Raw genomic sequence first — 27,404 nt, forward strand, 5'->3', positions numbered from 1 at the left:
TCAGCAGCCTTAAAGTAGCCATGCCATGTCATTATGAAACACTGGGGATATTTTTTTTCATCAGCTGCAAAGTAGAATTTGACAAGGGAAGTGCTCAAAGAATGATAAGCAGTAAGAGACATCTTGTACATTTGAAGAGGGCATTTATAGATTATTTTTATTATCACCTTTTTTTCCATGGGGTGGTTCAGCCTTTAAAATCCTCAGCATTATTCCAAGTTGTCCTTGCAAGATTTGCCTTTGGGTGAGCATATCCCCTTCACATCTAAATTCTTTATGACCTCATGCTGGGTACTGTGGGGCTTCTTGTGTTTAGGAGTAAAGGTGTCCCACAGTGCTGATTGTGTGAGACCAGGAGCTGGTTTGGCACTGTGAAGCTGAGGAATATCATCTGCCCTGCTTGCTGGGGCTGAGCAGGAGCCAGCAAACATGCTGAGCTTGCTCTGCCTTTCCAGGCTTGTGTCCTGCTGGGGAGAGCTCACATGCAGTGTGGCTCTGCCTGTGCAAGGCTGCTTCATGCTGCTGTCTGAGCACCCTGTGCTTCCATTTTCTGTGTAAGTGGTGATCCAGCTGAATTAGCATGTTTTTATCTAGGTATTGCAGTCTTACTGCATGAAAAGATTATTTGAACTCTCAGAGAGCAATGCACTTTGAATTACTTTTCCCCTACCAATGTTTTGTTTTCTGGTGTTGGATTGAGTGTGTGAATTTGGGTGTCAAAACATGTATTTAGGGTCCTGTAAAGGTAAGGATGTGTGTGTGTGTGTATTTGCAGTCAGGACCCCATCCCTGTGCAGATTGTGAGTACTCTACATAGTGCCTGGGCAAGACAGGTTATAGCAAGTGCTGGCATTTATAGACAAGTCGTTTGTCTGTTCCTGTCACTCACTGTAACAGCTGCATCTGAAATTTGTTGCCCTTTGTTTACAGACTGATCCTCATATTTGGAACACTTTGAGTGTTTCATTGCTCGGGTGTCCAGAATTTGAAACAAAATCAATTATAACTGCTATAGGCAAGGGGGTTTATGGTCATAATGTTCCAATGACAGTGTCAGGGGAAAGCATCAGGAACTTCCAGCTAATGTTTATTTGCAGACGTTTCTACACTGTCTTAAAACAGCAGTAATTGGTACAGGAAAAGCAGGTACAGCATGATCTCTGTCCCTGTAGAAAAGTAACAATATAGATAGGTAATATAATGTTAGAAAGAGAAAAATAAGATGTGACACAAAAATGCAAGTCATGTTCTAGATGGAAGATAGTTGGTTTCACTGCACTGGCTTCTAATGGCAATCTCTTTGCAGGATACTTCAGAAGTGATGGATTGAGGCACACACAAAATGACCTGTTCTAGTCAGGAACTGAGACAGCCTCAAAGGGAGTTGCCAATGAGATCTGCAGAATGGGACATGTGAGTGTGTACAAGAGCAGTGTTGGTACAATTTTGCGTGTATATCTTCCTGCCAAAAAGTTAAAAAAAAAAGTCAAGACTGCACATTTTGGAGGATTAATCATCTGAGATTTTTCTCTAATTTATCACCAACAGGAGTAATGTTCTCTTTGTTTCTGTTTTACAGGGACACCCACATAGCCTTTAAAAAGCATAAATAAAATTACATCCTCACAGGCTGTGGGTCTGTGCAGCAGCTGTTCACATGACACTATATTTTATCTGCATACATTTAATCATTTTTTCCTGAGCAACTGTCTCAATCTGTCAAAATATTTGTAAATAGATTCAGTTTCCAGTGAAATTTGCTTTCACTAGCACAACAGAGAGACAGGGAAGACTTATGCCCAGTGGGAAGAAAAAAGCAAAATTGTTTTCCGTTGCAGGTCGAACAGCTCAGTCCTAAGGCGTTTGCCTTGATGACTGTGTGAAGCCAGTGCTCTCACCTAGCAGCTACCTCATTTCTGGGATGAGATGTTTCATTTCACCTGACAGATTTCTCCACAGCTGAACAAGCACAAACAAAATGGTAGGTGACAGAGGACAGCTCTGTATTTCAGTAGAGGAGGAACTCACTTGGAAAGAAGGGATATTTGGCATTTGCTCCTTTATTTTTTTACCCCTAACTCCCTGTGTCCTTCTCTTGTTTCCCTCCTCTATGTAATGTGTTAGTGCTTCCTTCCTGTCTTTGAAACCTCCACAGTCTGAGGGTGCCTTGGCTTTAGTGGCAATTTACTACAACAGCTAAACAGATGAGCTGGTTACTGCTGCTGTCAGTTCTACAGCAAATTCAGTGTCTGTGTTGGCCCAGCCTCTATGTTGCTGACCCTCTGGATGCACAGGTGTGGGGAGAAGATCACTTCAGCCTTTTGGCTTTCTGAATACATCGCTGTCCTTTTTGTGAGATAATACATATCCCTGTTAGACTCATCAGACAGGGAGGAGCAATGCATCCTGAGAAACTGGGGATGAGGGCAGGCACCATCACAATGTGCAATCACTTTCCAGAACTAGCCTGGAGGAAGTTTGTTGAAGCACAGGATGTAGGATCACTTTCAGGAGTGCAAACACACAGCTAGGCCAGCACTGCCCACCAACTCTCAGTCTGTTCTGACATCAACTGCCTGTGGGCTTCCACAGCAGCTTGTGTACCTGCAGTCAGACCAAAGCTGTGCACTTGGAGCTGTGGAAATCCACATGCTTTGATTGCACCCTAAAGGAAATAAGCCTTACAGCTCATATCAATATATTGAACTTTAACTCTGTTGTATAAACCAGAAAATCCAGATATCAAGTGTATTTTTAAGCCTTAATCTGTAGCAATGAAAGTGAGAGATTGATGTGTTTGCTAAAGCAAAGGGATTTCTATGTGCACAGGACTACCTGAGGCCTTACAGAAGGGTTTGCAGGGGGAAGCTGCTGGTTCAGTTAGTTGTGTCATTTGGTGGATGTTTCAGTCTGGGCAGAAGCTGCTTCTAGGGTAACTAGAGAGAAGAATGTCACTGTCTTACACACCAGCAGTACCAAGCATTGGCCACACCATTTTGGCATAGACTCAAGCCCAGCCATGGTGCCTCAGTATCAGGTCGAAGACAAACCAGGACCCTTGTTCCAAAGCACAAGTTGGCAGCCGCCCAGTTTCAGCTGGGAGGGTTGCTATGTTTCCCAGCGGGGAGCACTGATGTTCCTGATGCTTCCAGCTGTGGCTGAAGGCAGGCACTGGGACAAGGCCCTACCAGCTCCCAGCTGAGTTAAAGGCACTCTTGCATTTCCCACACTCATTTCCCACCCTATAAACAATAGGACCTAGCCTGGGCAATATGAGGTTCTTCAGACATGCTTGTCTCTCCATCAAGGCTCTTCGTTGTGTTCTGACAGCTAGCAGCAATGTTAAAATGCATTTTAGACCAAGACCATGCAGTCTGTTGGTGTCAGAACTGAGTGCAGGGTCTTCAGTACAAAAGTGAATTAGACCACTGATTATTTTGCTTATGGCTCCTTTGGTGCTCTGGACTTGATACTCAATGATTAAGTGGCCAGATGTCCTGAAGCCATTGCATACAGCTGGACAATAAACTGTCTGCTACAGAGAAATAGCAAAGGCCTTCCTCCTTTATTAGGGTAAGACTGACAGTTTTATTGACTGGCTTTTTGCCTTGATCATATTTACAGTGTTGCACTCGACCTCTTTAAATCATCTGAAAGCAGTCCTGATTCCAGCCTGCAGAACAGGTAAGTTTAATGGATACAATGAGCTGCCATTTTCAATGAGGCACATTTTAATATGAAAAATAATTATTCCTCTGTAACAGCTCATGGTTTGTTTGGCTGTGGGTAAAATACAGCTTTGATAAAGTATGTTGCCAAAATTAACCCAACCTCTTTGAGAAACACGTGGCACTAACAAATCAGTGCTTTTACTACCTGTGTACTTGGCAGGATTTTGGTTTTATGTATAAAAGAATCTACTACAGATGTTATGAGAGCAAGCTAAATTTAAGAAATGCCAACCAAAAAACCAAAACATCAACAAAAACAACAACAAAGAGAGCAAAGCCAAGAGCAAGTACTGCCCCCCATCAAAGGAATCAAGTATTTGATAAATGAAGCATCCCTGCAGATTCATCTGTGGGGCTGTTTCTCAGGCTCTGCTCTTGTGGGCCACCACTGCTCTGTAAACTATCAGAATGACTTCTATCAAACAGTGGTGAAGAGAAAATAAAAAGCTCCTCTTAAAAAACCCTAAGCACATTCCCACAAATGCAAGGAAGCAAAGTGTGTATGAGTATGTGAAATTAACAGTGAATGTAGCTTAAATGGCTGTAGATTAAACTATTGGCAGAACATATTCTTAGAAGATGAGATACTCCTTTACCCTAAAGAGAAGATTTATAAATGTTGTTTGAGGAAATGCAGCTCCACTCTGGCTAATATGCTGTCCTGGTCTGCTGCCCTACCTGTACCTCAGCCCTACCACCCCTGAGATGCCCCAATAGGGGTGTTGGGGGTGTTTCTGGGGAGCAAGTTGACAGCCTCCACTTCAATGTTTACCTTAGTAGCTGCATTTAATCAGAATCTTACCAGGCTTTTGCCTTTGTTGGTTTTACCCTTTTTCACTGATGTGGGGAAAGTCAGGATTTTAGAACCTCTCTGCTGGAAAATGTCACGTAAATGTTACTGACCCGTGCGGCCAGCAGGAGCTTTGCAGGGAGCGGACTGTCCCTAGCTAAAAAAAATAAATAAAACAAAATAAAAATATTATTTAGCTGGTTTTGGACACTTGGGTAAGAATACTGCGCGGAGCGAGCGCGGCGGCGGCCGCAGCAGCGCCGAGCACGGCCAGCAGGTGGCGCTGCTGCTGCAGAAACCGCTGCGCTCTGAGCCGGGAGCGATCCAGGGACAGAGCGGGGAAAGGGGAGAGGAGACAGCCCGGAGGGGACAGGGGAAAGGGGACAGCCCGGAGGGCACAGGGGGAAAGGGGACAGCCCGGAGGGGAAAGGGGGACAGCCCGGAGGGGAAAGGGGGACAGCCCGGAGGGGAAAAGGGGAGAGAGGGACAGCCCGGAGGGGACAGGGGGAGAGGGGACAGCCCGGAGGGGACAGGGGGAGAGGGGACAGCCCGGAGGGGACAGGGGAAAGGGGGACAGCCCGGAGGGGAAAAGGGGAGAGGGGACAGCCCGGAGGGGAAGGGGGGACAGCCCGGAGGGCAAAGGGGGAGAGGGGGACAGCCCGGAGAGGAAAGGGGGAGAGGGGGACAGCCCGGAGGGGACAGGGGGAGAGGGGACAGCCCGGAGGGTGAAGGGAGAGCCTGGAAAGGGGAAAGGGGACAGAAAGGGGGATAGCCCGGAGGGTGAAGGGAGACAGCCCGGAGGGGAAAGGGGGATATCCCAGTGTCTGTTGCACGGATCCTTGGGAAAAAGCGGAGGGAAAGGCGGTATCTCCCAGGCTGCTTATTGCACCCATCCGTGGAAAGCAGTGGTAGAAAAGTGGGGTATTTCCCAAGTTGCCTGTTGCATTGGTTCACAGTAAACTGTGGGCAAAAAGAAGAGTATTTCCAGGGACTGGTTTCTCTGGCTGTTAATCTCATTTAAGGAAAAAGAAAGTGTGAAATGTTAAGAACCACTCAAAACTAGCAGACTGTCTTGACAATTTGGCTAAGCACACCACCATAAGGCTGTGCTCAAAACTCCCTTTGTTTTCAAATAATTTAACAAGGCAAAAACAAGAAAAACAAAAAAAAAACCCCAACCAACCAACCAACCAACCAATAAAAGTCCTCCCACTCTCTCCCCCTCAAAAAAGCCAAACCAGAACAAAACAACAAATAAACAATTAAACACCCCCCTACTGTAAAATCTGTGTGAGAATCCTGAAAGGCTCAGGAATGTCTCCATCCTCACCTGACTGGAGGAGTGCTGGAGAAATGTGTGTGTGTGTGTGTGTGTATATGTATATATATATATATACACACACATGGTGACACACAGAGCCAAAGACTAATATATATGAAATAGTTTCAGAAGAGAAGACAAGTTGGTAAAGAAAAAAGTAAGTATTGTGGCATATTTCAGTACTCAGAATATGACAGCAAACTAAAGGGAAATTGTGTAGATACTGTACAAGAAAGTTTATTCAGGTTCTCTCTCCTGTACCAAGAATAGACCATGATCCCATTTTACCTTCTATCCTGTCAATGGGTTTGCAAAGCCAAATCCTTAACGAATATCTAAGTTGTTATATCTCACCTGACTATACCAACTGTGTCTCCTTATGTATTCCCTTCCATTGCTGCCAATTCTTTGACCTTTTTGGGAAGCCCTCCTTTATTTGACCAGTTCTTCTCTCTTTCAATGGTAGGTTTTATCATGATTTGCCATCCTTTCCAGTGACTTTGCACTGTCCTTAGTCATGGTGGTTGCTTCCTAATAGTCAACTTTCCATTAACCTTAAGATCTCTTACCTGTGTTTGTCATTTCTATTTAGGTACTTAAGCATCTCTCTCTAATTTAATTCTCTGTATTCTAATACATAAAAGAAATATAACTACTTATAAGCAAGCATTGTATGAAACTCTTTTTCTGCCTACAGCATGTTGCTGAAAAGCCTCATATAAAAATAAGAGAATATTCCACATAGTGACTTCATTGATTTTCCTTCTGGCAAGCATAAACATTTTTTTTAGTAGCCTTAAACTACTGCTACAATCTTAAACTGAGCTGCAAGCACAAGCTTACAAATCAAGTATGATATATGTTCACTTGTTTGCCATGTCAAAGGTGCCATATTTCTGAATAACAGTGAAAGAAATCTGATGGTTTAACTGCTTAAGTACTTATTTTCAGCAGAGCTTTGCAGCTATTTGGACACCTCAGTGAGAAAACTACTGTGGGCAACCACTGAGTTCTCTGCTATTTAAGGATGTCACAATGGTATTTACTATTTAAAAAATCTACGCTCAAGTAGATGTGTAGTGGTTTTTTAAGTAGAACCTTGTAGCTGTTGCTGCTGTGTAAAAAAAAACCACTGTAAACCAGTGTCTCTGGGGAATTGTGCAGGATGCATGTGCTGTCTGAGCTGCTATGTATTAGCATAAATCTATGGGTTAAATCATTATTTGTAATTTGAAGTTTGCCAAAAACCTCCGTAAGTGAGACCGGGAAGAAGATGCACAATTATTTTTGTTTTGCATAATGAGCCTGGCTAAGTAGAAGGTCACCTCAAAGTAGAATTTTTCAAGGATACCAACATTTCCTCATCCTATACTGTGTGTCTGATAAAATAGCTGGGTCTTGAGATGTCTGCTTCACTAATTGAAGGTCATATTAGCATGAATGGGTCTAGCCTTGGCTGATAGCTACCATTGCAATTTAACATTGGTTTTCTTATAAAGTAGAACTATATTTTTTTCCTACAAGAATTACTCTTCATAATACAATCTCATCAAATCTAATGTAGAATGGTACATTTACATATATCAATAATTTAATTCTCCCTATTTAAAATAATTAGCATAAATGAATAGAAATAAAATCCGCATGATAGCAAAGATATAATGTTCTGTGTGTATGTACACAAAATACCACATGACACTACTCCTACAGTGAATTAAAGCTTTGTTTATCTTAAGCAGTAAAAAAATCAATTGGATTATAGCACAGAGCTTCAGTGAGGGTTTCCAGGATCTTAGAAATTAATGCAGTGTTCATGAATATGGAAAAGGTTTCCTTGTGGGATTCAGAAATGAGGTGACAGTGCAGCAGCTGGCCAACAAATCCATGTGTCTATTGGTACAAGGGTATAAATATCACCCAGTGCTGCAAGCACAAGTTAAAGATGCAGCATAGACAATCACTTTTTAAGTTGTCTCCTGTGCAAAAGAACTGTTGACTCATTCAAGAAACACAAAAATGAAATCTATTGCTAAGGCTTTATTGTGGGGCCAGAGCGTTCCTTTGAAGCTTCTGGTGCTGGCTGCTGTCAGGAGCAGGACACTTGCCTCAATGATTCATTGCCCCTAATCAGGTCAGTTGTTCCTTATAAATCTAAAACTAGCACTTTACCAGATACTTAGGGTTTATTTTAGCATTGAGAAGTGTTCTGAGAAAGGACTGTGACTCAGGTTCCTAACCGCTGTAGATTCTATTCAAGTAGCAAGAAGTTAGGTGGATTTTTAAAGTATTTAGAGCTAATGGAAAACAGAGTGTTTTGAAATAATTCTCAGCTGATAAAACCATGACTCTAAGTCAAAGTTCTCTGTAACTGTGCAAATGCTGTCCAGCATAATTGGCTAGAATTGCTATCTAGGTGTTAAAAATATCAGTCACTTCAGATAAGCCATTATCAGGCATGCAAATTAGTTTGCATATAAAATAGCTCTTGACGGGTCCCAAAATTAAAACTGCCTGGTTTCATGTGGCTTTATTTAGTCCTACTCTACCAGAGACCCCCATCTGAAAGTTGTCTCTTTACTGATTTGGGACATAATGGAGAATTAGATTAATGATATGTGGGATAGTAGCATGATATAGCATGTTAGGAAAAGGCAATATTACAGCTGTCTTTGTGTGAGCATCAGTATGTGACTCTAGGAGGGGCTTGTGTCACAAGCCGGATTTCTTGTATAAACTTGTCAGTACAATTGGTGTTCTTGATCAAGGATTTGGGGTTGGTTTTTTTTATATTTGAGTGAGAATAAATTATGACAGTATAGTTAGCATTTGTTTAGAGAGAAGAATTTGTGGCCCTACTGGAGAATGCTGAGCAAGGAGACAACTTTGAAGGGATGCCTCTCTATTTTTGAGTAATTGGGCAGCAGGATCCCAAGGCAATTTGTTTCTTATAGAATCTTCCTTGCAAAACTCTTTGCTGAAATATGTGGATACCTGAGATGTGTCACCCTGAAAAAAGTCAACATAGGATTGCCTGCAATTTAATTTTGTGCACATCAACACATTTCTTGATTAGACTTCAAGCTTTCAAAAAAGATGTCAGTGTTTTCCTACAGAAAAATTAGGACTTAAATCTTCATCCAATTGCTTTTTCTCACAGCACAGCTCTCTGTGGACAGAAGCAGACAATCTGCACATGCTTTGTTCTCTATCCACATTCCTGGCATATGTTCAGTGACATTGTATAGGCCAAAAATTTGTGCTAGCTCTGGTTTCCTAAATGCTGTCAGGTCAGAAAAATGGTTGACCAGGTTCAGGTGGCTTATTTTTCATTGTTGTTGGCTTTTGTTGTTGTTGCTGTTTTGTTTTTTTAAATAATCAGTTAGAAGAGGAAAGGCTTCATTACAATCACTATATATGCCATGCATAAACCCTAATTTACAACTGTGGGGGAACACTGTATTCTGGATTTCCTGTCAGATGTAGGAAGCACCTGTCACTTCAGGGTTACAACAAAGGAGAAATGGAAGGCAGCCTTCTCTGTTCCCAGGTTCTGTTCTATTCTGCAGTGTCATGGTGAAATATTAATTACATTTATCAGAACAGGATTAAACGTGGAATGAATGATTAATTATTTGACACTGGGATAGATTAAAGTTTTGTCCGGGGTTTATGTATTCATTAATTACTTGTTAAATCAAAGAGAGGAGGAGCAGTCTTTTCAGCTGTGTTGGTGCAGTGATTTGTGCAATTTATTTGGTATTTGAAGGTGCTTTCTGTAACAAAGTAATTGTCATGATAATATGTTCTACTTAGTGTGTGGTGCACAGTTTACTTCCTTGCAGGTCTTAGCCTTTTACTTTCGTCTTGTATGATGTTTTGAAAGGTCATTGACAATAAGGGTTAATGTAACACATCCTTAATGAGTTTTTGCTATCAGAGCAGAAGCAATAGGCTCATGCTTCTCAGCAAAGGGATCTGCTTTCAAGAGAGCAGGTGAGTGTGAGCCTTCCCTGCTGGATGGTTCCCTGCCCAGTGCCCCACTGGTGTGGGCATACTGTGCCATGGTGTTGTCATACAGGTCGCAGGAATTGTTTACCAGGATGCAACAGTAGGAGGCTCATATTCATAATTGTGTCTAAAATACATATCTTAAAGTGTTTCTGAGATGACAAGATTTTCCAAGAAAATTCTTGGGAAGATTCCACTTTTGTGTTGATGGTGCTGTGTACCTGGAGATAGTGCCTTGTGGTATTTTCCCTTAATTTTTACTGGGCTGTTGTCAAGATTGACTAGTTACTGCTGGGATTGCTTGTACTTTATGCACACAGATGCATCAACTGAAGGCTGCCAAGGAGGTTCAGCTTTGCCCTGTCCTGCCTCCCTTAGCAGGAGGGGGCCATGCTGTTTTTCATCACTGTTTATATTAAATAGCAGCTCTGTTGGCCTGAATTGGGAGAATAGGGAACCTTGGGGTCAAATGTGCCATTCAAATCTTAGCTGATACTTTGTGAGTGATAAAAGCCATCATGTACATGCATTTGTTTTCTTTGTACAAGGAATCCCTTCTTTCTCCTAAAAACACCTGTTTTTATGGTGTTCAGTATTTAACAAAAGGAATCAGGACAAGGTTTGCCCCTTTGTGACTGAAGGTTTATTAACATAGCCATGTAAATACTTATCCTTCAGCTCTTTGTTTTCTGTGTTCACACTGCATATTGTTGAGAGCAGAGAATCACAAGCTGTAGGGTTGAAGTGTTTATAAGAGGTGCAGAGGTTGATTAAAACCAGATTCTGGCTAGGTCTATATGGCTGTTGCTGTGTGAAGAGAAGATAACAGAACTGTCCAGAAGCCCAGGTACTTCTAGAATTGAAAAATGGAGAAAAAGATTCAAAACATGTGAACACATTTGAAAAGATCAACCTGCCCCAAACACCACCCCCTACCCTGCCCCAGAGAGCTCAGCTGGTTTGGACACTGCAAGGACCACAGGCAGCAACTGCAATGACATGATTATCCCTTTAGGAAAGCCCAAAAATTCCAGGGCTTGAGAGAAAATATTACCAATTTTCTCTCACTGCTGAGAGATGCTAAAGAATGTGTCACACTGAAGATGTGATATACCACACTGGATCAATAAATAGCCCTCTGACTAACTGGAAACAGTGGTGCAGATTCTCATTTCTGCCTCATTTAAATAAACCCTTCAGTATCAGGGATCAAGTTGTGTGTCCCAGTGGTAGTGGCACAAAGGGATATCCACTGGACTAAGTGTAGGGGACATTTTGGGGGAACATGCCTTTTCTTCAAAGCATTTCCCAGGCTTTGGAGGCTGCTGGATTTGTGAGTTGTCATATTTATTAGTCAATTCCAATTCCTCACCATCATTATTAAAAATGACAACACCAGTTTTTGCATCCTGGGCTGTGTTGTATTGGTCTGAGTAATAACATTCTTTATTTTTAAGTTGAGAGCATTTTGTTTATGTTCTCTATCCACCAGGGAAAATATCCTTCTGCTATTGCTGCAACGCACAAGGGACAGTTAAATCTAATAACTTAATCTAGACTTCTAGAAACAAAATTAAATTTTCAAATAAAGGCAAACTGACAGCTAAGGCATAAATCTTTTCTTTAAAATAGAAAATAACCCTGTTCAAATGCAATCAGAGAAGACAGATGTAGGTAAAAAACAAGTAGAGATAGGATATATGGTGCATAAATTTCCTATGTGTGTGTGATAGATCAAACAGGGTGACCTTAAAAATGTTCCTAAAGCATCAGCTAAAATAGGAAATTTGCATATATTTAAATACTGCTTGTTAATGAAAGATGGACTAGAAAGAATGTTAACAGTGAAAGTAAAATATAGCATAGGTGTAGTGTCCAACAAAAAGGTCACATTAGCTACCAGTGGCTGAAACGTCAATATTTGCTAGTTTGAAGCTGGCAGGAAGTTCTAGAAATAAGAGATATTATCTTCTACTGTTTAATATATCTACTTAGGTAAAATATTTAGCTGAAAAAAAAGACCTTGATTCAGCAAAGTTCTTAATTAACAAAATGTTTAAAGTCAGATATCCTCTTAGATCCAAATTACCTTAATGCGACTAGTCACAGATGCAGTTTTACAAGAGACAAGGGCAGGTCCCTGTGATGAAGCATGTTATCAAGATCACAGAGGTTGCTATGAAATTTTATCTGCCTTTGCATTGGTAAAACGAGATGTTTATACACAGATTTCTCAAGTATTTTCCATACTCTTTTCTTGAGTGCAATTCTGTGGGAGGTGGCTGGGTTTGTTTAAGTGTGAGATCAGATTGCTGCCTGGCAGTTGGCACTTATTTTCAGTTCAGGGGGGAAATGTAGCTTCTCAAGAGGACCTGATATTAAGTTATGAGGAGCTCTTTTGTGTAAATAGTCTCCTTGGACAAAAAGCTGCCTGGGGTTTCTTGATTCCTGCTGTCATTCTTTCCTGGAAATCTTTTTCTCTGTCACCCTGTCCTCACAGTAGCAGGTGAGCCATGCTGCTTCCTGGGCTGGGGTATGTTTAGCCTCGGTGTGCCCAGGTGTCTGCAGTGAGCCTCCAGCTTTTTCATCAGATCCTCAGAATGGGAATTTCTCCAACTACGTAGGCAATGGCATCAGCACCTCTTGTTCAGCTTCACTGCCCTTAAAGAGTGTGAGACTGGCTTGTCCATCTGGTCATCCCTAGAAGTACATTGTAATTATCTCCAGGTTCTTAATAAATCTGGGTTTTCTAGAGATTTCCACTGTAATTGGATCAGTCATTAATGTAGCCCAGATTTCCCACTGTATTCTGCTGAGATTACATCTGTTCCCATACAGTGACCCAGTTAGAGCCAAGACACCTGTGTGACTGTGACAAAGGAAATCCATTTGTAAAATGTTATAAATACTTTGACACACAATATCATAATAAAAGATATGTAGTTCATACAGACAGCATCACCCAGCCCCTGGAAACAGCAGATGGATATGCCAGTGGCTTCCCAGCACTCCAGACGTGGAGACTGATAGGCACAGGGGATTTATCCTTTCAATTTCCTTGTTTGATGTTTTCTATGTGTTGTTTTGCTAGCTCATTAATGTTCTTTTGTGTGGGTTTTATGAATTATTTGCTTTTAAAGTGGTATAATTCTGAAAGGTCTTTTTTTGTATTCATTGCTAGGAAGAGTGTAAGTCATTGATTAGTGACAAATGCCATCTTTTGAGAAGTTCTCTTAATCTTTGGGATGTCTGTTTTGAAGGTCACTTCCATTTATTAAAGAATTGCAACTGTACACCTGAATATTTAATGAATTGCCAGTATTGTTTCTGGCTTTTGCAATATTTCTGCATAGGAAAGGAGACAGATAACAGAAAGATTTTTAAAACTTTACCCAGAAAGCTACACACCAACTTAATATTGTGTTGTCATTGGTCAAGTTAGATTGTTTCTGTCACATTTGTATTACATAACACAGGACAAATCAAAATCTGAGGTGGTGTATATGTTCATAATGGGAGCCCTCTCTTCACATTGTCAGCTACGTGGGGCTGTTCCAGTTGTAGCATAAACCTTTGCAACCTACAGCTGCGGCATATAGGGTGAAAATACAAAACCAGACAGCAATAGAAAATAGCCAGAGGGGCTTGCAATATTGTGTAGATTAATCACTGGATTCCCTTGAATGAGTGGCATGCTATAGGTCTGGGGCCCTTTTCTTTGGCCTCAGTTGCTGAGGAATGTCATTCTCTCAATAAGGCAGGATTTGGTGCATCATAAAAAGCACAAGGCTCTCACTGTTTCTTGATGAGGGCTCTTTCTGCACATGGCAGGGGCCTGTCATTCAATACCAAAGGTCTTAGACTCAGTGTCCACCGGTGAATTGTGTTTAGGTGGGTTCCATTTGTACTGTCTCACCTCGTGGGAATGGGCTGTTGAAGACAAGGTCCTTCACGCTGTGGGATCATTAAATCCAGGTCAACTATAAAAGATTTGATCTGTGAAAGAAACTTTTCTATACGTTATTATAATAAAACATGCCTTGGTAGGAGACGTTTTAGAAATGCTTCTTGCAGGACTGCATTAGAGTAAAATTTAAAATTTGCCCTGTATTCTCAGCACTCTGGAAACTCAGCTTCCAGGATTATTTGAACATTATTCACATACTGCTTTCTTTAAACTTGAAATTTTTGGCTGCTTTGTAGACCAATTTAGGTTACAGAATCATTAGAGTTTGCTAATTTAGGGAAATTTGGTTTATTTGTTTACAAGAGGCCTGTTAAGAAAAATGATACACTGTTTCAGTGTGGTCTTTCCTGTGGATTAGCCACAGTGCAGTAGGTGTATTGGGGCAGCCAAAATACAAGTAGACAATTAGCTTTTCTACCAGAGACTACTTTTGTTAACATTCCCTTGATTTGACAGCTGGAATAGATGAATGTCATTACTGACCTTTTCAATTTTACAGCTTCTTCACTTTCATAATTCCAACTCCTGCAGCTGCAGCATGGAAATGAACCTTAATAATGTTCCCCAAACTCTTGAAACTGCATTACTTACCAGTTACATTTTACAATACTCTAAACAGTCAAAACCTTTCATATCAATGCTTTTGAAACCATACACTAAATGCAATTAGCATTAACAATTATACAGTAGAAATTTCTTGCCTGTTTTTGTGGAGCAGATCTGAATAATCAGGCATTAGGTATCCACATTTCAATGTGATATATGATGATGGAAAAAGATTTCCTGAGTTTTAATTATTGCTGGAAGATATTCTCTAGGTTCTGCTATTAATGCCTTTCATTTAATGTTATAGGGTCAAATACTGCTCACTTTAGCAAGGTGAATAATTCTACTGAAGCTAATATAAGTAAATATAAGGAACAGAACTGGTTAGAGAATGTAAATTCAAAAGGTACAATTGTGTAAGCTGTGGTATCCCACTGAAATCAAAGTAATGACAAGATGCTGTTCTAGGTGAGACTCTGCTGTTGTTCTTAGTGCAGTTAATCACAGTCTGCATTTATTTTAATTAAATTCTAGATAAAAAAGGACAAAGGGTTAGAAGGGATTCCATCACTATGGAGAACGTGAGGTTAAGTAACTTTAACTTAAAACCACTATTTTTTGGGGGGAAAGAGGGGGTTTGGTTTTTTATACATAGAGTAAGACTAGCCCAGATTTGACAATCCAGATCAGGTAAAACTATAGGATTCATAATTGGAAAGCCAGGTGGAATAGTACTGAATAGCAAAGTTAACCTTAGAAACAAGAATCCAAACTGTTAGTGATGTTACTTGGTGGGCTTGCGGGGTGGCTGTGGGGCTTACAGAGAAGCTCACCAGCAATAACCTCTTACTCTTCCTCCTGCCAGACTGCCTGGTTAAGTCCACCGTGTATTAACCACGTTTTAACATATTTTTACAGTCCTTTTGAAAGGCTTTTTTTCCAAGCTCTTATGTAGCTAATGGGTTGAGTCTCTTCTGGGAGTTCAAATATCCTAATGAGATTAACTCATTAAATAACTGCCCATCACTTAGTTGCTGATATTCTCTTTTATTTGTGGCACTGGAAGAGAGAGCTGCCTCTGAAGATGTTAGCACTGCTTGGAGATGATTTCTCTTTGAATATTTTTAGTTTATTAAATTTTCCACCCTTGATAAGTCAGAAAAATGGATGGGATGATGCAGTAACAGTCTTCCTCCCTTCAGGTTGGTCAGGCAAAAGTGACAGTTTTGCCACCGTGACATTGCCTCATTCATTAAGGAACAAGACTTAAATCTCCCTGTGACTAATTAGTTGTCTCTGGAAGAATGGCTTTGTTGGTACTCACACAAGCAGAATGGCACTGTTGCCTTCCACAGATCCCAAGAAGAAAAAAACAAAGGAACTTCACCTCAAATTTCAAAAGTTTGCAACAACAGCTCTCCCCCCACCCCCCCCCCCAAATAAAATATACACATGAATTTTTATGAAACAGGAAAAACCGTGGCAGAAAACACAGGATAACACTCAACCTGCATGCTGGTATCAAGTGGCAGAAGACATTGTGTCCTTTTGACAGAGGTGGTCCAAGTCTCACTTTTTGCTGCCCTTTTCGTGCCCCAGTGGTCAGGGGAGCCTTATCAGTGAGTGGCTCTTTGGGGCAAAGCCAGAAAGGAGTTTGCTTTTGGAATGCCTCCTGCAGGGAGCAGATGAGCCTTGGCATGGAAAGAGGTGGCAGAGGTGCCAGGAAGGAGTCAAGGCAGTGAGACCTGGTTTGGCCGTCGAGTTACGCTGGTTGCTCCAGTTTCCAGAAACAAATATTCTGTCCCTGGACAAAGGACTCAGTAATGCCAAGCCTGTGATTCCTTTGAGGAGCTGGCTGGCCGCTGGGATTCCTGGCATGCTTCAGCTTTAACAAGCCCAGGAGTTCCCCAGCACCATTGCTCACAGGAGGGCTCCAGAGAAACAAGGAGCTGCTGCTGTGACCTTGTACGTCCACATGGGCAGTAGCATTTGTGCTTACAGGAGCAGCCTTGGGAAAAGAGCAGAGCAGAGCTCTAATTTGAGAAATCCCCACAGCACAACCAGCACATAGCCACTCTCTTTAATGCATGGTTTGAATGGTCTGAAGAAGTTGGATCTTTCTGCCTGGGTAATGAACCAACACTTGAAAATGAGACGTGATTTTATGATGACTGATTAAGACCACACTGGTATTGTGATGACACTAGTGTAAAATCAACAATTTCATTTATAGCTGTTAAGGATATAAAACAGGACTACATGCTATGTTTAAAAGATATTTTTCTTATAGGTTATGCTGTTCAGGTGTTTGTCTACACACAGTCTTTCTGGTTGCTTCTAAATAAAGCTTTGGTTTCTTCATAGTCGTCTATCCAGGAAGCTTGAAGGCTACTCTCTAACATTCTCGGTGGCATGAGTCTGTCTTGGTTTTCAGGAGAATTTTTTGGTGAGCAAAGCTCACCAAAATGTATGGTTTTGCAAATAGAATGTGAACATATTGACCATTAGTGGAATAAAAATATAAACAATACCTTAATTAAATTTTTTGTGGTTTTAATTCATTCTAATATTGGTTAAACCATTTCAAAGAACAATGACTGTTGAATTAGGATAGAAAGTAAGAAAAAAGGGAAAGAATGTTGTCTTGTCTTCTTGAGGCCATGGTTCTGGTTACAGTCACCAGTAGAGGGACACAGAAAAATTCTTGTCTGCACAAGGACACAGGACATGTTTATTTCTAATGTGAACAATATCTGAACTATTGAATGAACCCACTAAAATAAATCTTTCTTGTGGTTTTTTTTTTCCTTTTTTGGAGGGGTTGTTTGTTTTGTTGGTTATTGGTTTGGGTTTTTTTTTAACTTAGTTGAACAAGTCAATTGAAAACAAACAGAGCAATGAATTTTGAGCATAGTCCTGTGCTTGATCAAATTGTTAGACATACTGTCTGCTATTTAATACATACTGAACAGCCTAGGCTGTGACCCTAAGCACAAATATTGGAACCCAAATTACACATATCTTTACTTCTTTTGCATTGTGAGATCATGTGTTGTACTTCAGAACTGTTCTCCACATCCTTGGAATGTAATGTTTGCAATGCAGAAGTGGAAATACCTGGGTTTCCCAGGGGTTTCATTCAAATGAAACAACAATGTCTGTCTGCACCACTAGTAAATGAAACAAAGCAGAGAGCAGCAACATTTCATTGCTCCTTTTTTCTTGCTGTAGACTTGTTTTAAAGACAGCAGAAGGAAATAGAAAAAGAGGGGAACTGCCAAAGTCACATCTGTACCTATCTGTATCTAACATTATCTTTTATGTCAAATCATTGTCATACCCAGGAAAACCCAGTGGTGTTTAGTGCCAGCTGTCTGTGTATTAGAGCAGAGGAACTGGGAGGAGACAGCAGGAGCAAGGCAGTCATTAAAGAGAGGTGGTGCCTCTGTACTGTTGACGCTTGTAGGTATTTGCAGTGTCCCTTTGGGGCAGTGGCAGGAGGCAGGGTGTGCAGTGGGAAGCACATGGTGATGGCTTTGCCACGCAGCTGAGCTGAGACTGCAGCGTTTGCTGCCAGTTCGTGTTCTGGGAGGGAAAGGGCAGCAGGAGTGCTCTGGAAGAGCATCCAGGGCAGTTGCTCAGGACTGGCCCTGACAGTAGGCATCCCAGCACTGCCTTCTGTTTGCTTCAGTGATGAAATCTGTTGACTCAGAAGTCTGATTAAAATTTAATGTGAGACAGCACGTTGTTACTGATTTAAAAGAAAAAGTGAATGTACACAATTATCTCTTGTGCTTCTAACAGACATTGATGATGACAGATTTCAATATTACATTCAGAATTACTCTGGGAAAGGATGTGTTCAGCCTGGGATGCAGTCCATGGTGTGGGGTGTGCTCTGGAAATGCAAAATCATAACAGCTTATGTTAGCAGCATAAAGCATTGATTACATGTGCTTTGATGTGAAGAACCACACCACCAACTGAACTTGGAGCTGCAGTCAGGGACTGAGTCACCATGTGATCATTTTTAGTCAAGCAGTTTCAGAATCATGGGCCTGTAATTGCTTCAGATTCCTGTTATTGATCTCTTATGTCAAAATAATTGAACTTTATGGCTGACTTCTGATGCTTATTGAGAAATCATATAATTACTTCCAACTGGCTGTGAGTCAATATCAGTTGAGTACATACCACTTGATATATAAATTTTCTTCTAAATAAATACAAGACCTACAATATATTAATAAATCTAGCAGTCTGCATGCATGGTCCAAAGTTAGATAATTACATCACCTAGATAATTACATCTGTAGTACCTGGAATACCTGTTATCTGTTTGCATATAAAATATACCAGCTTCAGTCCCACCCCTACAAGCTCTGGGACTGCTGTGCATGCAGGGAGCCTGTCAGGGTCTGCACAGACACAGCAGACAGAGACACAGAGCAGGGATTGAGGTCTTGTTGGCCCAGCAAATGCTGTTACGTGCTGGAAGCCAGCACATTTTATTGTGCTGGAGCTGGTGGGGACATGTCCTATAAAACACCAAAAACTCTTCACTTTCCATTTGGAGTTCACACCAAAGTCTAGGAGATCCTGTCCTGTATATCACTTTCTCTTTTTAGCTTTGCCTTTGCTCCTTTCCTTATACCAATAAACTGTCTGGAGCCTTATTTACAAACCCCTGTATCCAGCACAGAGACATTCTTGTTCTCCTTCAGAGTAGACATAAATGCGTAGTCTCTTCTTCAAAAAGCTCATACTTCTACATTTTCACAAAAACCTATCATTTTTGTTGACTACAGGGTGGTGACAAATAAACAGTTGCAATCCTTTTGAACAGGCAGTTTAAAAAAGCTCCCCGAGAAGCTGACACTCTTTTCTAGAATGATTTAAGCTGAGAATTTTTGCACCCCACTGCTGATGGGGAATAGATTTTGCACACACACACAGAGCTGGAAAGGGGCTTAGGTGATAAAAGATGTTTTACTTGAAGGTAATGAAAACTTCACATGGGCTCGTTGAATAGCTTTATCTCTCAATTTCTAGATCAAATCCTACATGAGAAAGTACATTAGATTTACTGAGTCTTGTTTCCCATGTAATCACTGTGCTGCTAGTACTGCTTTAATTCATGTCTGCATTTCTTTAAGTATTGTTTTATTAATTCTCTTTCCTTAAGGGGAATGAAGCATTAATCAGCCAGTGTGTTTAGTACCTACTTACATTAACATCTAGGCAATGCAGTGATTTGGAATTCTTTACACCTTTTTGCAGGTTTTCGTTATATTTCTTAGTGTCTTGAGGATGCCTTTCCTCATGACACTTTACAATAAACCTTTGCAAAATGAATAGCTTTCATTATGAAATCAATGATATTCCCTCTAAACTTCAGGGGCAATGTCAAAGAAAAGCTACTATAATTGCTAATGCTGAGCAGTTTGTTATGACCAAACTCTACTTTCCAGATGTCACAGCAATACAGTCATCACCTTCCTCAGCACTTTTGTCCTCCCTTGTCACTATAGCTCTCTTTCTCAAGAAAGTGATTGTCAGCCATGTCTTTTTCTGTTCTTATGTCTTCACTCTGTTTCCTGTTTGAATTAAAACTTAAAACTACTCTTTCAAGCAGAAATGGTGTAAAGTGAAAATGCCTGTGACTCTGCATAGCAGGAACCTCTGACCACTGCTTTCCTAAAATGTGATATAAGGAAGAATTTTAATTCAGAAGCAAAAATGTAGTTATTAACAACTTGATGTATTAATTTTAATTCCTTTTCTTTTTTTTTTCTTTTTTTTTCTTTTTTTTTTTGTTAGGAAGATCTGCCATGCAGACACCAAATACTGCCTCTGACCAGCCCACTACACTCCAGTCTTCCAAGTACCATCTTTGGTGGTGGAGATTTGAATTTGAGGTAAGGTCCATAATAGCATATTTAAGGAGCCAAATCCAGTGTGCTTAGCAGGACTGGCCCCTGGGGTGCTTGCTGCATGCACTAGCCGGGTCCAGGTATAGCATACTGCTCAGTTTGGTGCTGGCTGGCACATGGACTCTGGGAGCCAGAGGAACTTCCCCGGACTGCTGCGTCGGCTGTAGACATGTAAGTTCCTCAAAATTCTGATCAAAAAGAAATTAGGCACATTTTCTCTTAAAGTGGACCTTTTTTCTGATGTGTTTATGTATACCAGCAACAGAGGGAATATGTACTAATAGGTTTGGTAAAAGCATGAGGAACTCAGCAGCTGCTCATTAAATGCAGCTCTTCACTTTTCAAGATCTTCCCAAGGTGCAAAACTGAATCAGCCTGTTCTCTCTCACAGAGACATAGTTTCTTCCACTTCTATTTTTTAAGGTAACCCTCTTGTTCACAAGAAAATGCAGTTGAAATCTTAGAAGTATGTCAGCATGTTGGTATTCCCTTGATTAGTATTCTCTTGATTATAAACAGTTTATTGTGTCTTCCTATTTTTAGTAGAAATAGACATCTGAGTCATTAATTTGTTTGCCTTCTCTGAGGCCGTTGAAATGTAAAGAAGATGAGTTAGCTGCCCCTGGCTATAGTGGGGGCTATAATGGACATGGTGACAGGCAGACTTATAGCAGCATCATGCTACCAGGCATCACAATTGCGTTTTGCTCAGGGAAGTCACTTTGACTTTTTAAGTAACCAGTGTAGTTAAACAACTTTTTAAAGCCTGTCTTAACACCGTACATATTTAGATGGTTAAATTTTTGTCATAACCATTGTACCTTACTGGTGGTTTTCATGATGCTCTATTTCACTTCAAAAGCATATAATTGCCTTATCTCATTTCCTGCCTTAATTGCTATAAATGTACTGACAAGCACAACTGACCAATTATTAGTACTTTCTCTCATCTTGTCTCATTTGTTATCCATGATGCTCTTCCATGTTGTAATTACTTTTCAATTTTTCATGACTCAAAATAGGAGATGTACATAATGAATACAGATAGCAAATTGATTAAATGTAACATGCATTGTAGCACCAGTGAGATTGTCATTTGTTATTAATGAGAGAGATTCGTCAGGTGCTTGTGAAAAGGCTTGTGACGCACAGCAATCCAAACCTAACAGTGTAAGGCTGTGACTGACTTTCTGCAGTTTTATTGTGATCCAGCACAAAAGGAAGTTGGGCATGATTTTCAAGACAGATTCATGTTTCTCTGTTTTGGTGCCATCTCAACTTTCTGGGCTTTAATAGCAAATCATGCAGGGCAGGTTAACTGGGAATATTCCAATAAATGGTGTGTCATTGTAAGCACCAAATTTCAAAGCAGAAGTTATTTTGTAGGAGATAAAATACTGATTTTTACAATGCTGACACTAAATGAGGCCTTGGCCTGCACTGGTGGTCAGCAGCACAGCAGTCAGGCAGATCCTGCAAGAAACACAGGAGCCTGCAGTTCAGATCTCTGTGCCAAATGGAACCAGGCACACAAATACACACCTTTTACATCCTTACTGAGCCACCAGCCAGTAGGCAATGCACTGTTCTGTTCAACTGCTCTTGGCCGAATTGGTTAATTTTATATAAATAAATAAGCTTTGAAAACTGGTCTTCTATGAACTGTAGGGAAGTATTTGCTATTAGAGTTGGTGTTTTTCAAAGACCTTTTCCATGCCAATGTCTGACAAGTTTGTTTGATAGCCAGAATTTGCTTTTGTGGAATGAGGAAAGTTTTCTTCATTGTATTGTAGAGAGACAGAAAGGCTTAACAATGAAAATGGCAATGCAGAAAATTACTTCCAAACCTTGAGCCTTAAAATCCAAAGATTGAATCCTTGTCCCCTGCATGAAGCTCCCTAATTTCCCTGTGGACCAACAAAGGTTTGTTTTTTTTCAGAGTCAGAGCCTTGATAGTACTTTAGTTCTTTGTTGATATACATTACCTTTGCTGCATTAACTTCAAAAATATTTGCACCATGGGAAGGTCTGACTCATGGTCAGTTTGTTCTAGCCATGGACCATACTCAGTTAAGAGCAACAAAAACCAGTTTTTCTTCCAAATTACGTATTACAGTGTGAACATCAGTATTATTTACCTGAGTCTAACAAATTAAATGAAGATAAAACCTTGTTATTTAATTCTTTCAGCTTCTGCTTTCATAAGTGAATGTACAGACTTTAGGGGCATTATTTGAAACAGAAATTTTGATCATAAAGCCTTTGAAGAACTAAATCAAAATGTTGTGCTGTTTTTATACACCACAAGAAGAAAAGAATCTTTGAAATTTAGTCCGAAATTAGAGACTTTAATCTGCATAATTTATACACTGAGTATTCATAAAAAGAACTACAATTGAAACTCACCTGTCATCAAAAGTAAAAGGATGGAAACAATAGCTAAGACTGAGGCAGGGAAATGGTGTTATGGATGTTATTTCCTAAATATTTGCTAAGGAGCAGTTTCTACCAGTTACTGAGGAAATTAAGGGAAAGTGACAAAGCAACAATCATTTCCAAGTAATAGTTCTTTTTTCTTTTCATTATCTGAGCTGTCTGCCCTCAGATCTGCTGCATTGTTCAGATTTAAAGACATTTCCTGCTGTCATAGACAAGGCAGGGGCTGTCCAGCCAGGCAGGGAGGAGAGCTGAAGTCCTGCAGGGCAGCTCCCACCCAGGGCTGGGCTGGTTCTGCTGCTGCCAGCCCTGAGCACTGCCCTTGCTGTGCCAACACTGGTGGGCAACTGGGCAAGGCTTAGAGCTGGGGTTGATTAAACAGGTCAAAATTGGGCTATAATTTTCAAATAATAAGCTGGAATTCCCCCATTCTGCTTATTTTTTTTCCTGACTGCTAACACCCCAGAAGGACTGAATTGCTTTTTCATGCCATTGGAAACACTTTTGGCTCTTCAGGGGTTTTCCTCTTTGCCTTGCTCCTGGCAGAGGTTATCCTAGGAGTGCCTGTTTTATCTCAAGAAGGGATCTCATTGCTAAACAAGAGTCCTGGGCAGGATTTACACCCTTCCTCTGGAAACACCAGAAGCTTGTGTCAATTTCTGCTCTTTCACATTCCTGTCAGCTTGTCAGGGACTATCACTCATTAAAAATTCAACAGAGGAAACCTGACAGGATTGGTCTCTTGGTGCTACAGCAAAATAAATATTTAATAATGACACGATGATACATTTCCACTAAACAGCTGACATTCTGCACTTCAGCACAATGGGCTAATAGTTCTCTTTATGTCTGAGCTCCCAGTAAAATACTTATGCAACAGGTGGATGGAACAAAGCCCAGCAAACAGTGCAGAGGTAACATCTTACAATTGAAGTGGCAGAAATCCCAAGTGATTTTCTCATAAAATATGATTATTTGTGGACTCTGAAAGAATTCCAGGACTTCTGCCCCAGAATTGTTATGTATGTTTGCCCACATCCATTGTTCATCTAAGGGTGTGCCATCCACTTGCTGAAACTGCTATACCATATCTCCAGACCTTGCAGAGATTCCAGGTGCTTGTTCCAGATGAGGTTTGAACAGCCTAGTGACTGCTGTAGCTATACTCTTTAGGAAATCCTTTTTTTAAATATGAATTCTAAATTTTGAAATATGATTCTGTTATCACATAACTCCATTGATTGTCCCACTGGCAGTTTGGAAGACTTTTTGGAGCAGAAAATTATCAAGCTTTATCACCCTCTCTCTTCCATTTATTCACTTTTTCTCACATAAAAAGTCATGTGATTAGGGACAGTTTGACTCAAGAGCAGAACAAGGTATTTTTGCCTTTAAAAATGTGCCTTTTTTATGTACCTATAATATTCAGTTTCCTCTAGTCTTCCAGAGTATTTCCTGAACCATTACCATTTGAAACTGGACTTGGTTCATAACTGGAAAATTGTATAAAAATATTTTTCTTCTCCTGGCCCTTTTCCCTGTATTTGAGATGATGTAAATAACAAAAGCCAGCCAACAATATTTAACAGTCTAATGAAACATACTGCTTCTTCACTACTGGTATTTTTACCTCTTTGTTCAATAACTCCTGACACCACACAGACTGTCCAGGGCAAGGTAGGTTAGAGCATGGTAGGTATTTGTCTGATTAAATACAGCTCTTCTCTACACCCATGACTAAAAAATCTGCATCCCTCAGTCAAGTGGGGGTGAAGGCCAGCAGTGTGAGCAGGCACAGAATGCCCTCCATCCCGCTTGTGGTGACACTGGACTAATTCAGCCCAAAAATGCAGATTGTACAGACTGTGGGTAGGTTGATAGACCTGACACAAGACCTGCTACATTCCCCCTCAGCTACTTTCAAATCAGGGGCCTCCAGGCTGACTCTTCAGCTAGCAGTGCATCTAATATATGTGCAAACATAAGGAATCTTTCCCTGCCTTTCTTCTTAACTTACAGAAATATTCTAATTAGTTATTTCAGGAGGGAGATGAGAAAGGAATTTGAAGCAGGGCAAATGTGCGACTGTTGATTTTGCAGTAGTTCTGTCAAAAAAATATATTCTACATTTAATACACACCATTTGGAAAGCAAAGCCCCTTTTAAAATGCTTCAGAACTCATGTTCTTTTTAATTGCCTGGAATTCATGGGGGCTGTGTGAGAAAGCCATAAACATATACAATCATAAAAACACATTTAGACAACCCAAACAGAATCAGTGCCATATTATTTTAGTTTATTATTCCTAGTGGAGTACAGATTGGTCTTCCTACTTTGATATTTATTTATACCAAGGAACTACAAGAACATAAATGCCACTCTTGGGATAATCCTAATGCTGGGCCGAACAGAATACACATTGCATCTGTCTCATTTGCAGTAAAATGAAGGAGTGTTTAGGTGTAATCCTGCTAATGAAGGACAAAGTTGAAGGTCAAATGTAGCCTTCAGAATGAATGTGTCACTATGAAGCTGAGAGAACTGTAATTCTGCATTAAAAAGTTTTCTTAAAATATCAAATAACTAAGATACAAAAAAAAGAAATTGTAGCTCTTTGGTTTTTTTATTCTTTTTTCTTTGAAGCTACTCAAGGACTGTGTTCAAGATTTTAGTGCTTGTATGAAAAATTAATGATGGGTTTTTGCTAGACAGAAAGCCTTTTTATTTTACACATGATTAACAAAGAAAACTCAATGCTAAAGTGAGATGCTCAGCAGGGGGTGGTTCTCTCAGAGTCCAGCTCACAGCTTCACACCATAACATTTATTGACATGGGAAAATACTCACTTTTATCCAAAGACAGTTAAACACATAGGATATGTGCAGGGCTGTACGTCCTGAATAACAAGGAACAGATTCTCCACAAAGGAAAATGTCAACCAAAATAAACAAACAGCCTAGCAGCAGGCTGACCCTGCGCTGCCTCTGGGCTGCTTCAAGTCTACTGCAGAGCCAAGTGCAATGTTAGTCTTTTGCTAGTTATTGTCAGGAAGTAGATTATCAGCTGAAAGGCTGCAGGGGGACTTCAGACACTCTGCCTGCAGCGGAAGAAAAGGCAAGTGTGTAGGCAGTGTATAATACAAGCCAGAGCTGCACTCTGCTCACAGGCTGGTTTGATTTCTTGTTCCTCACCTACAAAGATCTCATTTGGGGGACTTTTCCCACAGGTCTTGTCCCACAATGCAAAATCAGAGTTAGCTCACATGAGCATGTGCAAGTGAAAGCATCCTGCTTTTAATTCTGTCATTCCTGTGCCCACCCCTCAGTTTTTATAACATCTTGTTTTGATCTCATCAGCAAACTCTGTGCATTTTCTGGGGTTCAGAAAGGCCATCTGCTACCCAAACATTCAAGAAGAAAGCCACACAAAAAAGGTATAAATTTTACAAATTATACTGGAATTATAATGAGTTTTACTTATTTTGAGCTTAAAAGACAAACATCTGTTACTAGTGTGTGTTTATTATTTGTCCCCAAATACTGGAGGCTATTATAAATAACTGTTAAATACAACAGTACACTGCAAAGAGCTGAGTGGGGCTATAAATCTCAGGCCAGACTTGGGGTTTTAGGTGTCAAACAAGAATGAAGCAGATCACTCTGGACAAACTGGACCAGAAAACTTTATTTTCTTTTCTCGTTATACCAGAAAATGGAAAATGACATTATCCTTCTCCTCCTCCCATCATCCCGTCTCTCCCATCCGCGTGTGCCATTGTGAACTAAAAGCTCTATTTGCATGTAGGTTCCAAAAGGAGTTTTAAAAACACTGGAAGTACTCATTAAAGATACAGGAGTCTCAAACAAAAGAAGTCTTCCATGTAGAAACTTGTTTTCCTTAAAACTACATTCCCATGGGCAGCAAGGATGAAGGTGTCCCAGGTGGTCAGGAGTGACTCTTGCTTTGGAGGTAAGAAAACCTGAAGAACATTTAAGTAGATAAGTGGCCTTGTGCAGGAGGGCACAGGGCAGAGTGTCTAAATTATAATTTCTAAGTGATAAGGAATTATTTACACAGAAAATACCAAAGCCATAAATACAACACCTGATAAGAGCAGTTATGAGCTTTTCCAAAAGATTTCATATTTTGTCTGATTTAGATACAGCTTGCTTGAACAATACTTTTGAAGTTATCTACAGTGGTGGCACTGAGGGGCAGTGACTGGTGTTCAGTTATAGAACCAGGCTGGCAGGATGATTGAACTGGCTAAGTGCCATTTTTACAGCAACTGTTTTTTTTCTTGTGGATTTTTAGATCAGATCCCTGCAGGAACAGATTAAGTGGAGTTTTTATATTGTTATTATGACTGTTTTGATATTGCAGTAATGATTTTTTGATATTTGATAATAAAGCCTTGAGATAATAGCAGTGGAAGCCTCAGCATAGCTTTCATAATCTATTGATTTTGTGGCTTTTTTCAGGGTGCATTTTTTTCTTTGCTATCACTGTTTTTTTAATTTTTGTGGGGATCTCTCTCACTACTTTTGCCTACCACACAGTGCTGCTACATATGAGGTATGTATAAACAACATGCTTATATTATCCTGTCAAGTGCTACTAACCAAATACAAATACAGCTCAAATTTGGTCCTGCATCACTAAGCTCAGTG

At 40.4% G+C, this 27,404-nt stretch overlaps 1 long non-coding RNA gene across 1 annotated transcript; it reads left to right on the forward strand.

Annotated features, from left to right (window-relative positions):
- Positions 1-1,281: 1,281 nt before the first annotated feature.
- Positions 1,282-26,701, forward strand: LOC146432325 (uncharacterized). The gene is made up of 5 exons (XR_014854417.1): positions 1,282-1,413; positions 1,839-1,981; positions 3,625-3,684; positions 20,184-20,281; positions 26,539-26,701. It is a non-coding gene; the product is annotated as an uncharacterized LOC146432325 (long non-coding RNA).
- Positions 26,702-27,404: the final 703 nt, after the last annotated feature.

The sequence above is a fragment of the Lichenostomus cassidix genome, chromosome 11, assembly GCF_008360975.1.
Source record: "Lichenostomus cassidix isolate B80296 chromosome 11, HeHo_3.0, whole genome shotgun sequence".
NCBI lineage: Eukaryota > Metazoa > Chordata > Aves > Passeriformes > Meliphagidae > Lichenostomus > Lichenostomus cassidix.